Raw genomic sequence first — 17,802 nt, 5'->3', positions numbered from 1 at the left:
ACTGTCACAACCCTAATTGATGCCTTTTGTCCTCCTTTCCGAATCCTTGCTGCCACCTAGAAAAACTTCCAGACCAGCAAAGACATGTTTGCAAATGATGACGTAACGAGCACAACACATGCTGAGAGTCACTGCAGTTTAAAGCTGCAATTACTTGCACTCGGAAAGAAGATGAATCTCAGATAAATCAGACTGATTGATTGATTTACTAGCAAGCATACTTTATCGGATCTAGTTATCGGATTTAATTTATTTATCGGAGCAATAAAAATTACGTCGTTTTCTCTCATATCGGTCAACAATTTATCGGTCCGATAAATATCATGCATCCCTACTCTTCGGTGTCTTAAAATGCATATTTGCTGAAACACAGTTTTGGCATAGGTAATAATATACTACCCCAATAACAATACATTCTGTATTTGTTTTCAAAATTTCATAACATGTCAACAGTATTTACCCAAAGTCTCTCTCAATGATCCTTTGAAAAACTTATCACAAACTCTAACCCTAAAAATTCAAGCAGGTCACAGTAAAATATACATTAGCACAAATTTTCACATGAAAAAGTGAAAAGCCTTCGCTGAAAATGTATTAAAGTTTTTAATAAATAACTTTTAAGCAAATTAACAAACTAAGGACTTTGAATTTCACGTTTAAGTAAAATAGAAATTACAAAGATTAATTCTGCAAACATTATAAATCCTGGTGTTATAAGGAAACATAAAAACCTTTGGTGCTATATATTAAAGTCTTTCTGCCGTCACCTTCCAAAGTTCCTGCAGAGCAGAAAATACATAACATTTGTTTAAAGAACACAATATCTACTTCAAGAATCAACAGCTCCCCCTAAAGGCAGTAACAAGAGCATGCTCAAGGGGATCAGAACAAGCTAACAAAATAATTGACTACCATTGTATATGATGCATATTCAAATAAACAATTGAATGATTTACTGAGTAAATAAACACAGACAAGTGCTCCTCACCTGCTGTTCCACTGAGGAAAGGAGCTCTTCACAGGCTCTACCGTGAAATTCATCTTTCCGTCTGTCATCTGCTGTAACTGGTCTAGGCAGTGGCGGAAGTGATCATAAGCTTCACAGGTGTCCATGTGTCTCAATGTGAAGTTTAATCTGCAGAAATACAGAAACCATCATGCTGGAACAAAAGGTCAAGGTTTTTCTTGGTTAGCATGGGTCTGCTAGCCCCAAAAGCATCCTTCTTAACTTGACTATGGACAAATTGAAAATAACCACACATAATAGCAAATATGTCATTATATTAAAACGGATGTATATTAATTGTTTGATTTATTTTAGTATGTATTTGCTAATTATTTTATTTGAATGTAATTGATTTAAAAATATTTTAAATCCAAGAAAACGAATGTTTAATTAATATTTAATTATATTACATCACTGTTTTCCCACTAATAATTTTATTTATGTACTAATTTTATTCTTATTTCATTTTAAATGTTTTTTGAAAAAAAAAACAGCTAATTTTTCATTACAGGGGTCGTTTTTCCTAATGTATATTAATAATTTATTTTGTACTAATTATGTACTAATTATTTAATTTAAATTGAATTAAATATTTGGTAACACTTAAAATAGGGAACACTTATTCATTATTAACTAAGACTTTTCCCTCAATAAATTCCTAATTTGTTGCTTATTAATAGTTAATAAGGTAGTTGTTAAATTAAGGTATTGGGTAGGATTAGGGACGTAGAATAAGGTCATATAGAATAAGGCATTAATATGTGCTTAATTACTACTAATAAATGGCTAATATTCTAGTAATATGCATGCTAATTAGCAACTAGTTAAGAGACCCAAATATTTTTTTTCAGGCAAAATATATATTAGCTGGTATTTTCTTAGACATTTTTTCCTAATATATATAAAATTATTTATTTTATGATGTACTAAAATATATATATAAAAAAAATAATATAATATATATATATATACAGTAGCTAATATTTCATTATAGCGTTTTTTTATATATGTACTAATTATTTTACTTATTTAATGTAATGCATGACCTCTTTTCTATGGAAATGAGGGTATGCTGGGGTGCCGCATGTTGTTCGCAAGTCTATACAATGTTCTGAACAGAGCATCCGTAAGATATTCATCATAACACACTGAAGGGGAAGTGCAAAAACATCCTTAACAAATAACAAATTAATATAATTCAGGCTTTCATCATGCTCACTGAGAGCGCCTTCATCTATTCATTCATTATGTTAATAGTCTCTCCAGTCTGTAGCAGTTTTTAAGGCAATGAATTCATTGTATAATTATGGAAAGCGCTCTCTGCAAATTTACCATCTGCCGCAATCACAAAAGTGGTATTATCATGCAAGTTACTATTTCTGCGTCAGTCCAGCAGAACTCCAAATCAGCATCTGGGGAGAGTTGAAATATGAGGGGAAATGAGATGACAACCACACGTTGACTTTCATAAGACCTATTTCACATGGTATTATGAGTGTGAGGAAGCCCTGTGCATTATAATGTGTTAACTGCCCTCTGATAGACTCTACTTCCAACTTACAAATGGATTCAACAGGAGGTGAGCAGACTGCGCAGATCTAATAGGTATAACTGGCCATGTTACGATCTCAGGTCTGGCTCTAAAACACACTGATTAGCATTTCACACCTGATTCTCCTTGAATTCTTACCTGTGCAGAAATCATCTGCCTTCCAGTCCAGCTGCCGCACTCTTATTTCGCTCTCTTTTGGATGTATAGAAGAGAAATCAAGATGAAGGTAAGAAAAATAATATTAAATTTCCTATTTGTGTGAAATCCATTACAAAAAGCATTACGGAAGCCTGCTACCATGAGCAATGTGTTGAATAAAATGGTAGATTGATTGGATTAGATCAGTGAGCTCATGTTTTACAACCCGAATTCCAGAAATGTTGGGACGTTTTTTTTTTTTTTTTTTGAATAAAATGAAAACTAAAAGGCTTTCAACTCACATGAGCCAATATTTTATTCACAATAGAACATAGAGAACATAATTGTTTAAACGGAGAAATTTTACACTTTTATCCACTAAATGAGCTCATTTCAAATATGATGCCTGCTACAGGTCTCAAAAAAGTTGCCATGGGTGCAACAAAGGGCTGAAAAAGCAAGAAATTTGGAAAAGATTCACCTGGGAGAACATCTAGCAACTAATTAAGTTAATTGACATCAGGTCTGTAACATGATTAGCTATAAAAGGGATGTCTTAGAGAGGCAGAATCTCTTAGAAGTAAAAATGGGCAGAGGCTCTCCAATCTGTGAAAGAGTGCGTAAAAAAGATTGTGGAATACTTTAAAAACAACATTCCTCAACATCAAATTGCAAAGGCTTTGCAAATCTCATCATCTACAGGGCATAACATCATCAAAAGATTCAGAGAAACTGGAGAAATCTCTGCGCGTAAGGCCGAAGACCTTTGTTGGATGCCCGTGGTCTTCGGGCCCTCAGAAGACAATGCATCACTCATCGGCACTAATTCTGTTATTGACATTACTAAATGGGCCCAGGAATACTTCCAGAAACCACTGTCGGTGAATACAATCTGCCGTGCCATCTGATTGCCAATGCCAACTAAAGCTTTATCATGCAAAAAGGAAGCCATATGTGAACATGGTCCAGAAGCGCCGTCGTGTCCTGTGGGCCAAGGCTGATTTAAAATGGACTGTTTCAAAGTGGAAAAGTGTTCTATGGTCAGATGAGTCCAAATTTGACATTCTTGTTGGACATCACTGACGTTGTGTCCTCCAAGCTAAAGAGGAGGGAGACCTTCCAGCGTGTTATCAGCATTCAGCCAGCATCTCTGATGGTATGGGGGTGCATAAATGCATACGGTATGGGCAGCTTGCATGTTTTGGAAGGCACAGTGAATGCTGAAAGGTATATAAAGGTTTTAGAGCAACATATGCTCCCCTCCAGATGATGTCTATTGCAGGGAAGGCCTTGTGTATTTCAGCAGGACAATGCAAAACCACATACTGCAGCTATTACAGCAGCATGGTTTTGTAGTAGAAGAGTCCGTGTGCTGAATTGGCCTGCCTGCAGTCCAGATCTTTCACCTATAGAGAACATTTGGCGCATCATTAAACGAACAATACGTCAAAGATGACCACAAACTTTTCAGCAGCTGGAAACCTATATCAGGCAAGAATGGGACAAATTCCAACACCAAAACTTTAGAAACTCATAATCTCGATGCCCAGACTTCAAACTGTTTTCAAAAGAAGAGGAGATGCTACACCATGGTAAAAATGCCCTCGTCCCAACTATTTTGATACCTGTAGCAGGCATCAAATTTGAAATTAGATCATTTTGTGCATGAAATTGTAAAATTTCTCAGTTTAAACATTTGTAATGTAATCTATGTTCTATTGTTAATAAAATACTGGCCCATGTGATTTTAATTTCTTTTAGTTTTATTTTTATTCGGGTTGTACCTGACAGACTTTATTCTTTCGATACATGATAATGTTGACTTTTAGGCTTGTTTATATTTTTAAGACTGAGAACATTATGTGAATAAATAAGCTTATAGAGACTGTTCAGCATGAAATCTATTTAAATGCAGAGTACAAGTGTATGTTTCTCAGTGTCACTTTATACACACACACACACACAAAATAAAAATAAAAATAAAATAAAATAAATAACATTTTCAGTTGCTGTAAAGCTGGGTTAGTATTTCAAGATTTTCAAGATTCTTCTTTATTTTTAGCCTCTTTTGACACTGTTCCTGAATACATATTTGAATACACTAATTTTATTTCATTGTTATTAATATTGTATTTCAATGGAAATTTTATTTATTTAAATAATTAAGAAAAAGGTTAAAGCATCATTAGTAACTGAAGTTCATGGCTTTTCAACACAGCTTATGATTACAAATTTGAGGGCTGGTTATTAGACTTATAAAAGTTCAATCTAATCTAGTCACCTTGGTTTTTATAGCACTTTGTACAATCCAGATGGTCTCAAAACAGCTTCACAGTAATAAACAGGAAAATAATAATTTATGATGCAAATTTCATCAAATCCAAATTCTGCTGTGAAGCAGCTCTAACAAGACGTCTTTACAAGACTCATTTAGTTCAAGTCAGTACAGTGTGGTTTCAGTTTATTGCAATAAATGCGAGGTTCTGTCATGAAATATAATCACATAATTATAATTATAGCAGCTGATTGGTTCTTTTTGAATCAGCAGCAAATGAGCTCGCTGCTCAACATTAAACAACTTGGCTAGTGCTTGCTGTAGCAGTTGCAGCGCACTTCAGAAACCCTCCACCTTCCCCAGCTCCACCTGTATAGATCTGCTAAGGGGTGATTCATGTATGCTATATGGGGGGTTATTTCATGTATGTTATATGTGCAGCAGCAGTATTTCTTATATGCTCAGCAGTATGTTGTGGATGTATTGGAAGTAGCAAGTCTCGGTACTTGCTCTGCCGTAGCAGTTCTACTCAAAAACCAAACACATAAATATTATAATGTACAATACTATGCTAAACTCTCAGAGAGTTGTCAAGATGATAGAACTGTGTAAAACTCAATGTCACATTATGTGACAAAACATGAGATCTTACAACCTACAGCTAGTAGCCCCTAGCGGGAACTTTATGTCCCAATGGAAGTAGGACCTCACGAATTGACAGTGCAAATCTACCCAGAATATCTTCAAGCCTTGAGGTTGAGCTCTCTTGACAGGTGCCCCCACAGTAGAACCACTTAGAACGCCTCAGTAACCACATAGCAACACCTCAGTGGGGACTTTTGCAAGCTCAAGCACCACCCTCGATTTCTTCAGAAAATGTGAAAATCTAGTTTCAACTTATCACCAGATATTAGAGACCATACAGACAAACACTTCGGTTGTAGCCCAGATCAAGTACATAAATCAGTTATGAACTGAGCAAAAATATTTTCATAGGAACCATTATTTCACAAGCTTTTTTCACAGTCCTGCTATGTTAAATTCAATCTGTATTTCACTGAAGAACTGGCTTGTATACACAATTACGATAGCACAAAATGGAGGAGCACACACATAGGCACTCTGCTACTTCTTTATGACACATTATCAGCATGAAAAGGGGCTTACAAGCTGTCGTTAATGAGTGAGTGCTGCTTAAGATCCTGATATGGTGTTACTGTTTACCTTGGGGTTCTAAGTGCTGCTTGTTCAGTCACATTTCTCTGACACATGCTCAGAAGGTCGTCACCAACATCTGCAAAAGACAAAGATGTTTTCATTTAGTGAGCTAATGATGAAAAAAACCTTCATCCATCCAAAACAAGCTCTTTATCTTCTGAAGCCAATCAAAAGCTGAAATGTTTTGTGTTGTACTGTGGCTAATTCACACACCAGACCAGGTTAAAAGACTGCTAAAAAGAAAGAGATGACACTATTATACTGAATGAGACTGAAAACAAATTACTGTCTTATTATGTGAGGTTTGATCAAGTTCGATAATGTGCAGACATGGGCAACCTGACCCACCGTTTTCAAAAAAAGGGAGAGAGTCCCAAACTTTAATAAGACCCTAGTTTACAAATATTTTTTTTGTGGAAGAGAATTCTACTTATCGTCTTTTCTGAAAATGCCTTGTAAGAGTAAACGTTATGTACATCAGTATTAGATATTGAATTGTGCATGCTCATTTTCCATAATTTTACATGTAGATCTTTAGCAAATCTCTAAACGAATATCTATTTTTCATATTGTACATTTATAATGTTCTAATGCAAATTCAAAGGATTCATATACAATAATTCAGATTTCAGTGTTGTATTTTCAGTTAGACAAAATGTATTTTGATAATGGTCATTAATTGATTATTGGCCAAGACATAAAAACAATTATCAGCTAACTTCTTTGGATATAGTTTTCATATTGGTGCAATGTGTTTGTGGACTATGAAGCCTTTTAACCCAGTTCATGCTTGATTTGCATGAACATTTCTTTCTGATGTGTACTGTATAAATACTTATCAAATTAGTTTTTAATCATAATCTAGGGGTGCCCTTAAATTGTAGTTCTTTATGAACCCACAATAATCTGTTGTAATTCTCTGTACAGGGGCAGAGTGAAATAATAAGAGGACTTAGAAAAGGTCCAGAACAAATCTCACAGGAGGGAGTGTGTTAATGAATGCTGTGACACCATCTGCACAAAGCAATCAAACCACTAGCCTTTCCAGTCTATTCAACACTGAAGTTATAAATCAATGTTTCTCTCTCTCAAAAACTCACAGCTTTTGTTCATATGCTGCTAACATACACCGACACAGACAGAAACATCAATTCATGAATTAAGACAATATTACAGCACACAACAAAAGAAATCTGGGTGTAATATATACAAGGACCATTACGAAGAGGCGCTTTGAAGAGAATGCTGTCTTTTATTGCGTTTCCAAGCTCTTTTCTCTCGCTTTAAAATGACGACTATCTGCTTCCACTGGTCTGAGACCATTAATCCAGTCATGCCCAAAGACATAGCTCTAATAAAAGACCTTTCGTCCAAAGAAACCTGGCTTTATTACAGAAACTAACAGAAAAATGGTTAAAAATGGCAGCAATCATCAAGACAAAGAAAAAAAAAACCATATTAATCACCGCATCCACACCACTTCCAAAAGGCTACTAAAACATCTTTTGACACAGGTGGATTTATCAGATGTTTTGGATATGCAAGCAAAAATATTTTACAAAATATTTGTTTATACCACTACAGGTTAATGTGTCAACCATTTACATTTATGTAATTTTGGGGAAAAAATAAATAATATACAATTAAGTTTGTTATTTATATCACAATAAATACAGTACCGTTCAAAAGTCTCTTATGCCCACCAATGCTACAATTATTTGATCAAAAATACAATGAAAACAGTAATATTGCTAAATATTATTACAATTTAAAATAGCCATTTTCTATTTTAATATATTTCAAAATGTATTATAAATATTTGATGGCAAAGGATGGATTTTCAGTCTTCAGTGTCACATGATCCTTCAGAAATCATTCTAATATGCTGATTTAATGTAACAAGAAACATTAATAATATATCATTATTATTACATCACATTAGAACAGCATTTACTTAAAATAGAAATATTTTGTTAAATTATAAAAGTCTTTCACAATTGAGCAATTTAATGTATCCTTGCTGAATAAAATGAATTTAAAAAACTGATTAATGTAATCCAAACTTTTGAATGTTTATTTATTAATTCATCTATGTCTGTCTATCTATCTAGCTATCTCTACTTATCACAGATTTTATACATGAAAATACTTAGCTGCAAGGGGATCATCACCATGGACTATCTCTCATGTACAGTGGTGTGAAAAAGTGTTTGCCCCCTTATTGTTTTTGTTTTTTTCTTTTCATTTCATTGTTTGCATATTTGTAACACTTGAATGATTCAGATTATCAAACATATTTTAATATTACACAAAGATAACCTGAGTAAATACAAAATGCAGTTTTGAAATAATTATTTCATTTATTAAGGGAAAAAAGCTGTCCAAACCTGTCTGGCACTACGTGAAAAAGTAATTGCCCCCTAAATCTAATAACTGGTTGTACCACCCTTTGCAGCAACAACTGCAATCAAGCGTTAACGATAACTGGCAATGAGTCTTCCACATCGCTGTGGAGGAATTTTTGCCCACTCTTCTTTGCAGAATTATTATATTTCAGCCACATTGGAGGGTTTTTGAGTGTTTAAGGTCATGCCACAGCATCTCAATCAGATTTAAGTCCGGACTTTGACTAGGCCACTCCAAAACCTTAATTTTGTTTTTCTTGAGCCATTCAGAGGTGGATTGCTGGTGTGTTTGAGATCATTGTCCTGCTGCATAACCCAAGTGCGCTTGAGCTTGAGGTCACAAAACTGACGGCCGGACATTCTTAAAAAAACTTAAAATGTCTAGCACTTTGAAGATGGCGCCGATGTGTGTGGCTGGCCGTCGGGCTGGGGCATTGTTTGTCTGTGTTTGCATGATATTCTTGGTTTGGCGCGCTTGTTTAACTCAACAAGTTGCCGGACTCTTGAGCTATGACTGGGATCAGCTACTATTCATTAAATCAACAGCAGATGAAGCATGAATTATTGATTACTCGAGTACAGATCATTCCCCGCCTCCCATATTAGCAAACATTCCCAGCGAACTATGGCGCTTTCCTAACAATCCTCTGCGGAAAAAGCGTCGCCGGAAAAGATGATGTCGGGGAGGCGTCGCTGTTAAACTAAGGATATTCTTTGAATCACATCGGCGGGTGACTACACTGCGCCGGGTTGTTCCTGTGACCGGGTTGTTTGCCCGGCGTGTCCTGGAGGGGCCGTGTGGATGGATCCACCCGATTATACCGAACGCCTACGGAGCAGTGCGAAGGTTCGTTCCAGTGCGTTTGCAGGGGAGAGGTGTGGATCCCAGGAACCTCCGCTGTCTGCGCTACGTGGATCCCTCCATCAAGGAACAAATACCAATCAAGTTTTCTTTGGTAAATGCTCTTTCAGTGGGAAATAAATCATCTTGAATGATTTTATTGGGACAAATAAATTGGACGTTTTTTGCATATCGGAAACCAGGCTTAAGGTAGGAGATTCCTCACCGATTTCTGAACTCTTGCCAGAGGGATATTTATTTATTAACTCTCCTCGCCCTTCGGGTCGTGGGGGAGGACTAATGACTATATACAACAAAAACATTCAATGTCAGTTACTTCAAATGGGATCCTTTAAAACTTTTGAATTGCAACTTTTTCAAATCGTGGCTACAAATCCGGTGACAGTTGGTGTAATTTATCGGCCTCCGAAACCTAACATAATGTTTGTCAAGGAATTTTCTGACCTTTTGAGTGAATTGTTCACAAAGTATGATCGTTTTATGCTCTTGGGAGATTTTAATGTACATATATGTTGTGGAAAGGATAATCTTTCAAATGAACTTGCAAATTTGATTGAATCGTTTGATTTGGTGCAATGGGTTAAGAGCCCTACTCATAAATTTGGCCATTTGTTAGACTTAGTTTTAACTCATAATTTGCAAACTGAAGATGTTGAGGTCCGTGAGACAAATTTTTCAGATCATATGCCTATTAGTTTTAAGACTTTTATTGACAGTCAACCTGTTTTCTTGGACAAGTCGTTGTGCTGGTCAAGGAAAATAAGTACAAAAACAAGTGCAGTTTTTTTCTCTGTTGTTTAAAACAAATTGTAAGCCTGTGATGCTTGAATCGCTGCTGTCACACCTAGGCGTGGATGAGCATTGGACTTTTTTAAGGTCAACTTGTGTGGACACATTGAACTGTATTGCCCCACTAAGATTAAGAAAGCAAAAATTAAAAGGAAATCCCTGGTTAAATGAATCCACTCGCTCCCTCAGAAGACTATGTAGGCAGGCGGAGAGAAGATGGAAAAAGAATAAACTTCAAATCCATTATGAAGCACTTAGAGATTCTTTATTCAAGTTTCAGAAAGCTGTAAGGGAAGCAAAAAATACCTACCTTTCTAATCTTATTAGGGCTGAGGCCAGTAATCTGAAATTACTGTTCTCTATTATAAATGCGGTTATAAATCCACCAAATAATATGCACCAAAAGTCCTCATCGATTTCTTGTGATAAATTTCTAAAATTTTTTAGTCAGAAGTTCGCTGACCAGCGTCTCCAGATTCCGACAGTGGATATAGATCCACCAGATTCCCCTGCCTGCTGTGCAGAGTGGAGCGAGTTCCAGCCTATTAATATATCCATATTACAAACGATTGTTCAAAACCTGAAAACTACTTTTTGTGTTAACGATATGATGCCTAGTCGATTGCTTAAACAGGCTTTCGATTGTGTATCGCTGAGTATATTACACTTGATTAACACAAGTTTATGTATCCCATTAGACTTTAAGCATGCTGTTGTGTCACCTCGGCTTAAACACCCTAATTTGGCCCCAGATGAGATGAAGAATTACAGACCTATCTCACAGTTGCCTTTTGTATCGAAGATTTTAGAAAAAGTGGTTTTACAGCAATTACTTGCATTTGTAAATGAAAATTCTATTTTAGAAATGTTTCAATCTGGGTTTAAAGTGGCTCACAGTACAGAGTCGGCACTACTGAAAGTTTTCAACGATATTTTCTTAGCGTTAGATAAGGGAGACTGTGTTATTCTAGTATTATTGGATCTTAGTGCGGCTTTCGACATGATAGATCATGAAATTCTCATCCGGTGCCTTGGAAATCTGGTAGGCCTGAAAGGCACGGTCTTGACATGGTTTCAATCTTTTTTAAGTGATAGATATTTCTCAGTTAATTATGGGGATGCAATTTAAAAGAAAATACTATTATCATGGGGGGTCCCACAGGGATCAGTTCTCTCTCCCACATTGTTTTCTTTATATCTGCTCCCCTTAGGTATCATTTTTAGAAAGCATGGAGTATCATTCCATTGCTTTGCAGATGACACCCAATTTTACCTGCCACTTAAACACCCATCTAAATCTTTGGCTTCCCTCTTAGCGTGTTTAGACGATATAAAAAAATTGGATGGCAAAAAATTTCCTAATTTTCAACGAAGAAAAGACTGAGGTTATTGTTTTTGGCCAGCCAAAAGACTCTACCATATAATTTTTAGACGTAAGCCCATTGGCACCATATTTTAAAACATCGGTAAGAGATTTAGGTTTTCAAATTGATAACTTAAAAATGGAAAAACAAATAAATTCTGTGGTACGTGCTTGCTTTTATAATTTGCGTCTCATAGCTAAAACCAAAAATTTATTGTCAAATGGCGACTTCTAAAGAGTCATTCATACATTTGTTTTGTCACGTTTAGATTTTTGCAATTCGCTGTATGGGGGCATCTCCGCTGCATCCTTGGCTCGATTACAATCAGTCCAGAATGCGGCGACGAGGCTTCTAAAAAGGGTAAAGAAATTTGACTCTATTTCCCCGGTACTTGCAAACCTGCACTGGCTTCCTGTGTGTTTAAATACAAGATTTTAATCTTTGTATATAAATCATTAAACAACCAGGCACCGGTGTAACTCACAAACCTTTTGACACCTTATAACCCTCCTAGAGCCTTGCGCTCAGAAAATTATAAACTTCTGGTAGTGCCTAGGTCAATTCGTCATCAAAAAGGCAATAGAGCTTTCTCAGTAATGGGGCCGAGATTGTGGAATGAGTTGCCGCTACATATCAGGTCTGCTAAATCCCTGTCAACGTTTAAGAAACTTCTGAAAGCTCACTTTGGGGTGGCAGCTTATGAGAGTTCAACTATGTGATTTCAGATGGAGCAGCATTTATGACACAGAGCCGTAGTTCTCTGACAAGCTACGCAAAAAAATAGCAGACGATATAATCGTACGATTATGAAATCGAAGAAATCGTTCGCGATAATGACAGCTGTTTGCGTAGCTTCTCATATGGCTCTGTGTAGTAAATGCTTCTCTATCTGAAAGCACGTGAAAATACAACATTTAATAAGATGTTTTTACTCCAAACTCACTTCATAATGTCAGCCGAGTGTTTGAAATAAATCCTTCTGTGAGATGATGTGGCTTCTTACACAGAATAAGGCACGCAACATATTTCATAGTATTCTAAGCAGTGATAAAGGCACTGCATTATAAATATTATTATAATGAAAATTATAATAATAAGATAAACCATATATTGTGGTAGTCGTGTGTTTATTAATCACGTTGAATCAATGAAAGCATTTAAATCTTCTGTTTATTCAACAACTGCTATAGGCATTTCATGGGTTTCTTCTGCGGGTGTATTTGGAGTTTCCGCACGAGAGCGACCTCTGGTCTTCGGATGGAGATTTACTGCCTGATCACAGAACTGTGCTTCACTGAAAGATACGCATGACAATCGCAGCTTCTGTCTAATTGCGATTGCGATTTCACTTTGATATATCGTGCAGCCCTATTGACCGCTGTTACAAGTTTTCTCCATTTGTGGATAATGGCTCTGAAAATACATTTTTCACATAGGGTTCTGACAGCTTTTTTCCCTTAATAAATGAAATCGTCATTTAAAAATAGCATTTTGTATTTACTTGCATTATCTTTGTGTAATATTAAAATGATGATCTGAATCTTTTAAGTGTGAAAAAAAAACAGGAAGGGGACAAAAACCTTTTCACAGCACTGTATTATTCTCTGTTTTTGCTTGGTTTAAAAAGTTTCAAAGGTACATTTTACTTCAAATCTAATAATAATAATAAAAACTCCATCACATCACCACCTGTGCAGTACACCGTTTTGGCCACCATTGCCATGACAATACTGGTCAGTCCTGTTCCAGCTCCAAGCTCATGGACAGTGGCGCCTTTGAACATGCTTGCTTGTGCCAGGATGAAATCGGCCAATAGGAAAGCACCAAGCCAGATCTGCAAAGACAAACAACAACTTTGAACAATGTAGATGTAGTAGAGGAGTAGATGTACTGCATAATCACCCTTCGTCACTGTCCTCACCTGTTTCCCTACATCCTCCAGAGGTGTCGCCATAGTATGCTCTGTTTAAAACACAATTAAAATCATACAATGTGACAGAACAAATCCATTCATTCACATACATCTCTAATGCAGCCCTCACCAATCTTAATGATGTCATGGGCACCATCCTCTTCCTCGTCAGTCATACTGCATTCCTGTTACAGCTGGTGCATCTGGGCCTCCTGACCACATCCAGGTCCCCATCTTCATCCCGAGGAACATTCGATTCATCAGTGCTCTCACGGACAGGCGACTCACCGCTTGATACTTTTCCATCGCAATCCTGCAGAATCCTGAACTTTGAAGTGAAGACTGGACTTACAGATGCAAATGAATTTTCAGGTAATATACAAAGGTGTGAACTGACTGATCTAACTGGCTTAGAATGGTCACAGCAGCCTCAGCTGTAGCAGACACAAAGATGTTGAGTCAGCTATGATGAAGTAATGGCCGTGACAGACAGAATGAGAGTGGCTCTTTAGCACTGAGCAGATATGTGATTTCCGTCTTTTCTTTATTAGTAATGATCATGCATGAGTCTGCCTTTGACAGGAACATCGATTAAGTTTCTAAGAAAAGAGTCTTTAAATCATTTAGATAGATTTCTTTGCAGTGGTGATAAAAAAGACAAAGGGTATTGATTAAACTTTTTTTTTTTTCCTGTATGCTTTACCTAAGAGACTATCGTAAATTATACTTTTTAAACGTTTTTCCCCTGAGGTCCATTTATTATTTTAGCCAAGATTTCTTGCAACTGACATCATTTTGGAAACAATACAGTACCATTTATTTATTATATTTATTTGATCAAAAGTAAAGTAAAAACAGTAATATTGTGAAATATTAGTACAATTTAAAAGAACAATTAAAATTTTAATATTCATTTAAAAGTAATTTATTCATGTGATGGCAAAGCAGTCATTACTCCAGGATTCAATGTCATATGATCCTTCAGAAAATTTTCTAATATGCTGATCTAATATTTCTTGGTGCTCAAGAAACATTTCTTATTACTATTCATGCTGAACACAGTTGTGCTGCTTAATACTTTTGTGGAAACTGTGATACTTTTTCTCAGGATTCTTTGAAAAACAATAAAGTTAAGAAGAAGAGCATTTATTTAAAATAGAAATCTTTAATTACTAAATCATAAATAACTTTACAAACACTTTTGATCAATTTACTACGTCCTAAAATATAAAGATACTCATTTATTTAAAATAAAATCACACTGGTTTCTCCCTGCTGTTCACAGCCAGAATTGACCTGCAACTCATTTTTGGGCTTGCGACTTTGCAGTTGTACAACACTAAATCAAAGAATACTGCATTTAAAATATACTGTAATGGTATTTGAGACAACAGAGATTTGAATGGGATGTGACCACAAAAGCTTGGACAGATAAAAGTAGTGTAAAAATACTAGAAATGGGGTCTACAGGGCTTGGATCAATGAGTTCAAGATGGAGAGAGTCAAGTTTAAAAATCAGCCTGGATTATTTTAATTACTAATAGACTATGTTTAAAAGTTTGATTGATGGAGAAAGTATGGGCATAGAACATTCCATCAAAAGTTTAAAATTGTGATTTCTGGCTGATGTAGTCCGCACAGCATGCATCTTATTATTCAAGAGCAGAACCGTAAGGCTCAGTTTTACAGTGTCAGCTCCAGTCTAGCGTTGTAAAGGTCACCTCATCTAAGGCGTTCAAAATCTGGCTCTTTTTGTTTTTCTAAAAATAGTGATAGGTTGTGTACGGTATAATTTCAGCTTCATTTGAGCCTAGCTGCTCGGTGAGGATAATGAATCACAGGCTATGCAACTGCACTCATGGTCACATCAGGGGTTTAAGAGCCAGAATAGGCCACCCAGCACTGCTTTCCATTTAGACCAGGACCTTGGGTGATAAATGTTGTGAGCCTAGGCATTATCGGCCCGGAACACAGCAGAAAAAAAAAACAAAAAAAAAAACTTGGCCATAACATTGGCAGAAATTGCGGTGTTTATTGTTCTATTAGCCCACATAAAACTCTGATACTTATACAGGTGCTGGTCATAAAATTAGAATATCATGAAAAAGTTGATTTATTTCAGTAATACCATTCAAAAAGTGAAACTTGTATATTAGATTCATTCATTACACACAAACTGATATATTTCAAATGTTTATTTCCTTTCCATTATTTTGATGATTATAACTGACAACTAATGAAAGTCCCAAATTCGGTATCTCAGAAAATTAGAATATCAATTAAGACTAATGCAAAAAAAATGATTTTTAGAAATGTTGGCCAACTGAAAAGTATGAGCATGTACAGCATTCAATATTTAGTTGGGGCTCCTTTGGCCTGGATTACTGCAGCAATGCGGTGTGGCATGGAGTCGATCAGTCTGTGGCACTGCTCAGGTGTTATGAGAGCCCATGTTGCTCTGATAGTGGCCTTCAGCTCTTCTGAATTGTTGGGTCTGGCATATTGCATCTTCCTCTTCACAATACTCCATAGGTTTTCTATGGGGATAAGGTCAGGCGAGTTTGCTGGCCAATCAAGAACAGGGAGACCATGGTCCTTAAACCAGGTACTGGTAGCTTTGGCAGTGTGTGCAGGTGCCAAGTCCTGTTGGAAAATGAAATCTGCATCTCCGTAAAATGGGTCAGCAGCAGGAAGCATGACGTGCTCTAAAACTTCCTGGTAGACAGCTGCGTTGACCTTGGACCTCAGAAAACACAATGGACCAAAACCAGCAGATGACATGGCACCCCAAACCATCAATGACTGTGGAAACTTTACACTGGACCTCAAGCAACGTGGATTATGTGCCTCTCCTCTCTTCCTCCAGACTCTGGGACCTTGATTTCCAAAGGAAATGCAAAATTTACTTTCATCATAGAACATAACTTTGGACCACTCAGCAGCAGACCAGTCAAGACGCTTCTGACGCTGTCTCTTGTTAAAGAGTGGCTTGACACAAGGAATGCGACAGCTGAAACCCATGTCTTGCATACGTCTGTGCGTGGTGGTTCTTGAAGCACTGACTCCAGCTGCAGTCCACTCTTTGTGAATCTCCCCCACATTTTTGAATGGGTTTTGTTTCACAATCCTCTCCAGGGTTAGGTTATCCCTATTGCTTGTACACTTTTTTCTACCACAGCTTGTCCTTCCCTTCACCTCTCTATTAATGTGCTTGGACACAGAGCTCTGTGAACAGCCAGCCTCTTTAGCAATGACCTTTTGTGTCTTGCCCTCCTTGTGCAAGGTGTCAATGGTCGTCTTTTGTACATCTGTCAAGTCAGCAGTCTTCCCCATGATTGTGTAGCCTACATAACTAGACTGAGAGACCATTTAAAGGCTTTTGCAGGTGTTTTGAGTTAATTAGCTGATTAGAGTGTGGCACCAGGTGTCTCCAATATTGAACATTTTTACAATATTCTAATTTTCTGGAATACTGAATTTGGTACTTTCATTAGTTGTCAGTTATAATCATCAAAATTAAAGGAAATAAACATTTGAAATATATCAGTCTGTGTGTAATGAATGAATCTAATATACAAGTTTCACTTTTTGAATGGTATTACTGAAATAAATAAACTTTTTCATGATATTCTAATTTTATGACCAGCACCTGTATATAGCAGAGTATAAATAAATCTGAAATGGCTGCCTGCTGGTCATTTACAGGCTAATAACCTTCTAAAGGTCAAACCGGTGTTTACAGGGAATGGTTGACAGTAATTTTATAAGTACTTAAGGCACACATGGAAACCAAATAGCCAGGGACCAAGGCTGTTAACACAAAAAGTTACAGCTGCTAATGACAAACTCTCAAATGTGTGATACGGAGAACTGCCTTGAAATTATGTCATTTGTAAACATGCCAAAAATAACTGTCAAGTAATATATATATATATATATTGAATGCACTGAATGCATACTTGCTGAATGAAAGCCCTGCAGTAAGGAGTTAGTATTTATCTCTCCTTACCTGGCTGTCCTAGATGGCAAGCGTTTGGTAACAGCAGATGCACATCAGACAGAACAGTGTCACTTCTAAATGTGACCTGGTCCATGGCCAAGGCTGCATGGCACTCTGTCAAGGACGCAGCTCTGGGGAATAGAGCAGTTTCATTCATATTCATATTCATCTCATCATCCTTCCTAAATGCATTACGACGTCCACACGCACTTATGATAAATTTGGCATTTTACATGGATTGGGAAACTAAGACAGAACTTCTCTATAGGTTAAGTTTAAGA

General features: G+C 36.6%; 1 pseudogene across 1 annotated transcript; it reads right to left on the bottom strand.

The window, feature by feature from the left end:
* Positions 1-763: 763 nt before the first annotated feature.
* Positions 764-17,648, bottom strand: LOC306868451 (methyltransferase-like protein 22; annotated as a pseudogene). The gene is made up of 10 exons: positions 17,531-17,648; positions 13,652-13,863; positions 13,531-13,571; positions 13,299-13,443; positions 6,196-6,265; positions 2,697-2,750; positions 2,339-2,418; positions 2,053-2,154; positions 989-1,135; positions 764-779 (listed from the first exon to the last, which is right to left on the bottom strand). The product of its transcript is annotated as a methyltransferase-like protein 22 (transcript).
* Between the last annotated feature and the right edge of the window lie 154 nt (positions 17,649-17,802).

Source organism: Barbus barbus (assembly GCF_936440315.1).
Source record: "Barbus barbus genome assembly, chromosome: 4".
Lineage (NCBI taxonomy): Eukaryota > Metazoa > Chordata > Actinopteri > Cypriniformes > Cyprinidae > Barbus > Barbus barbus.
The sequence above is the reverse complement of the archived record's forward strand: the minus strand, read 5'-3'. Positions and strand labels throughout refer to the sequence as shown.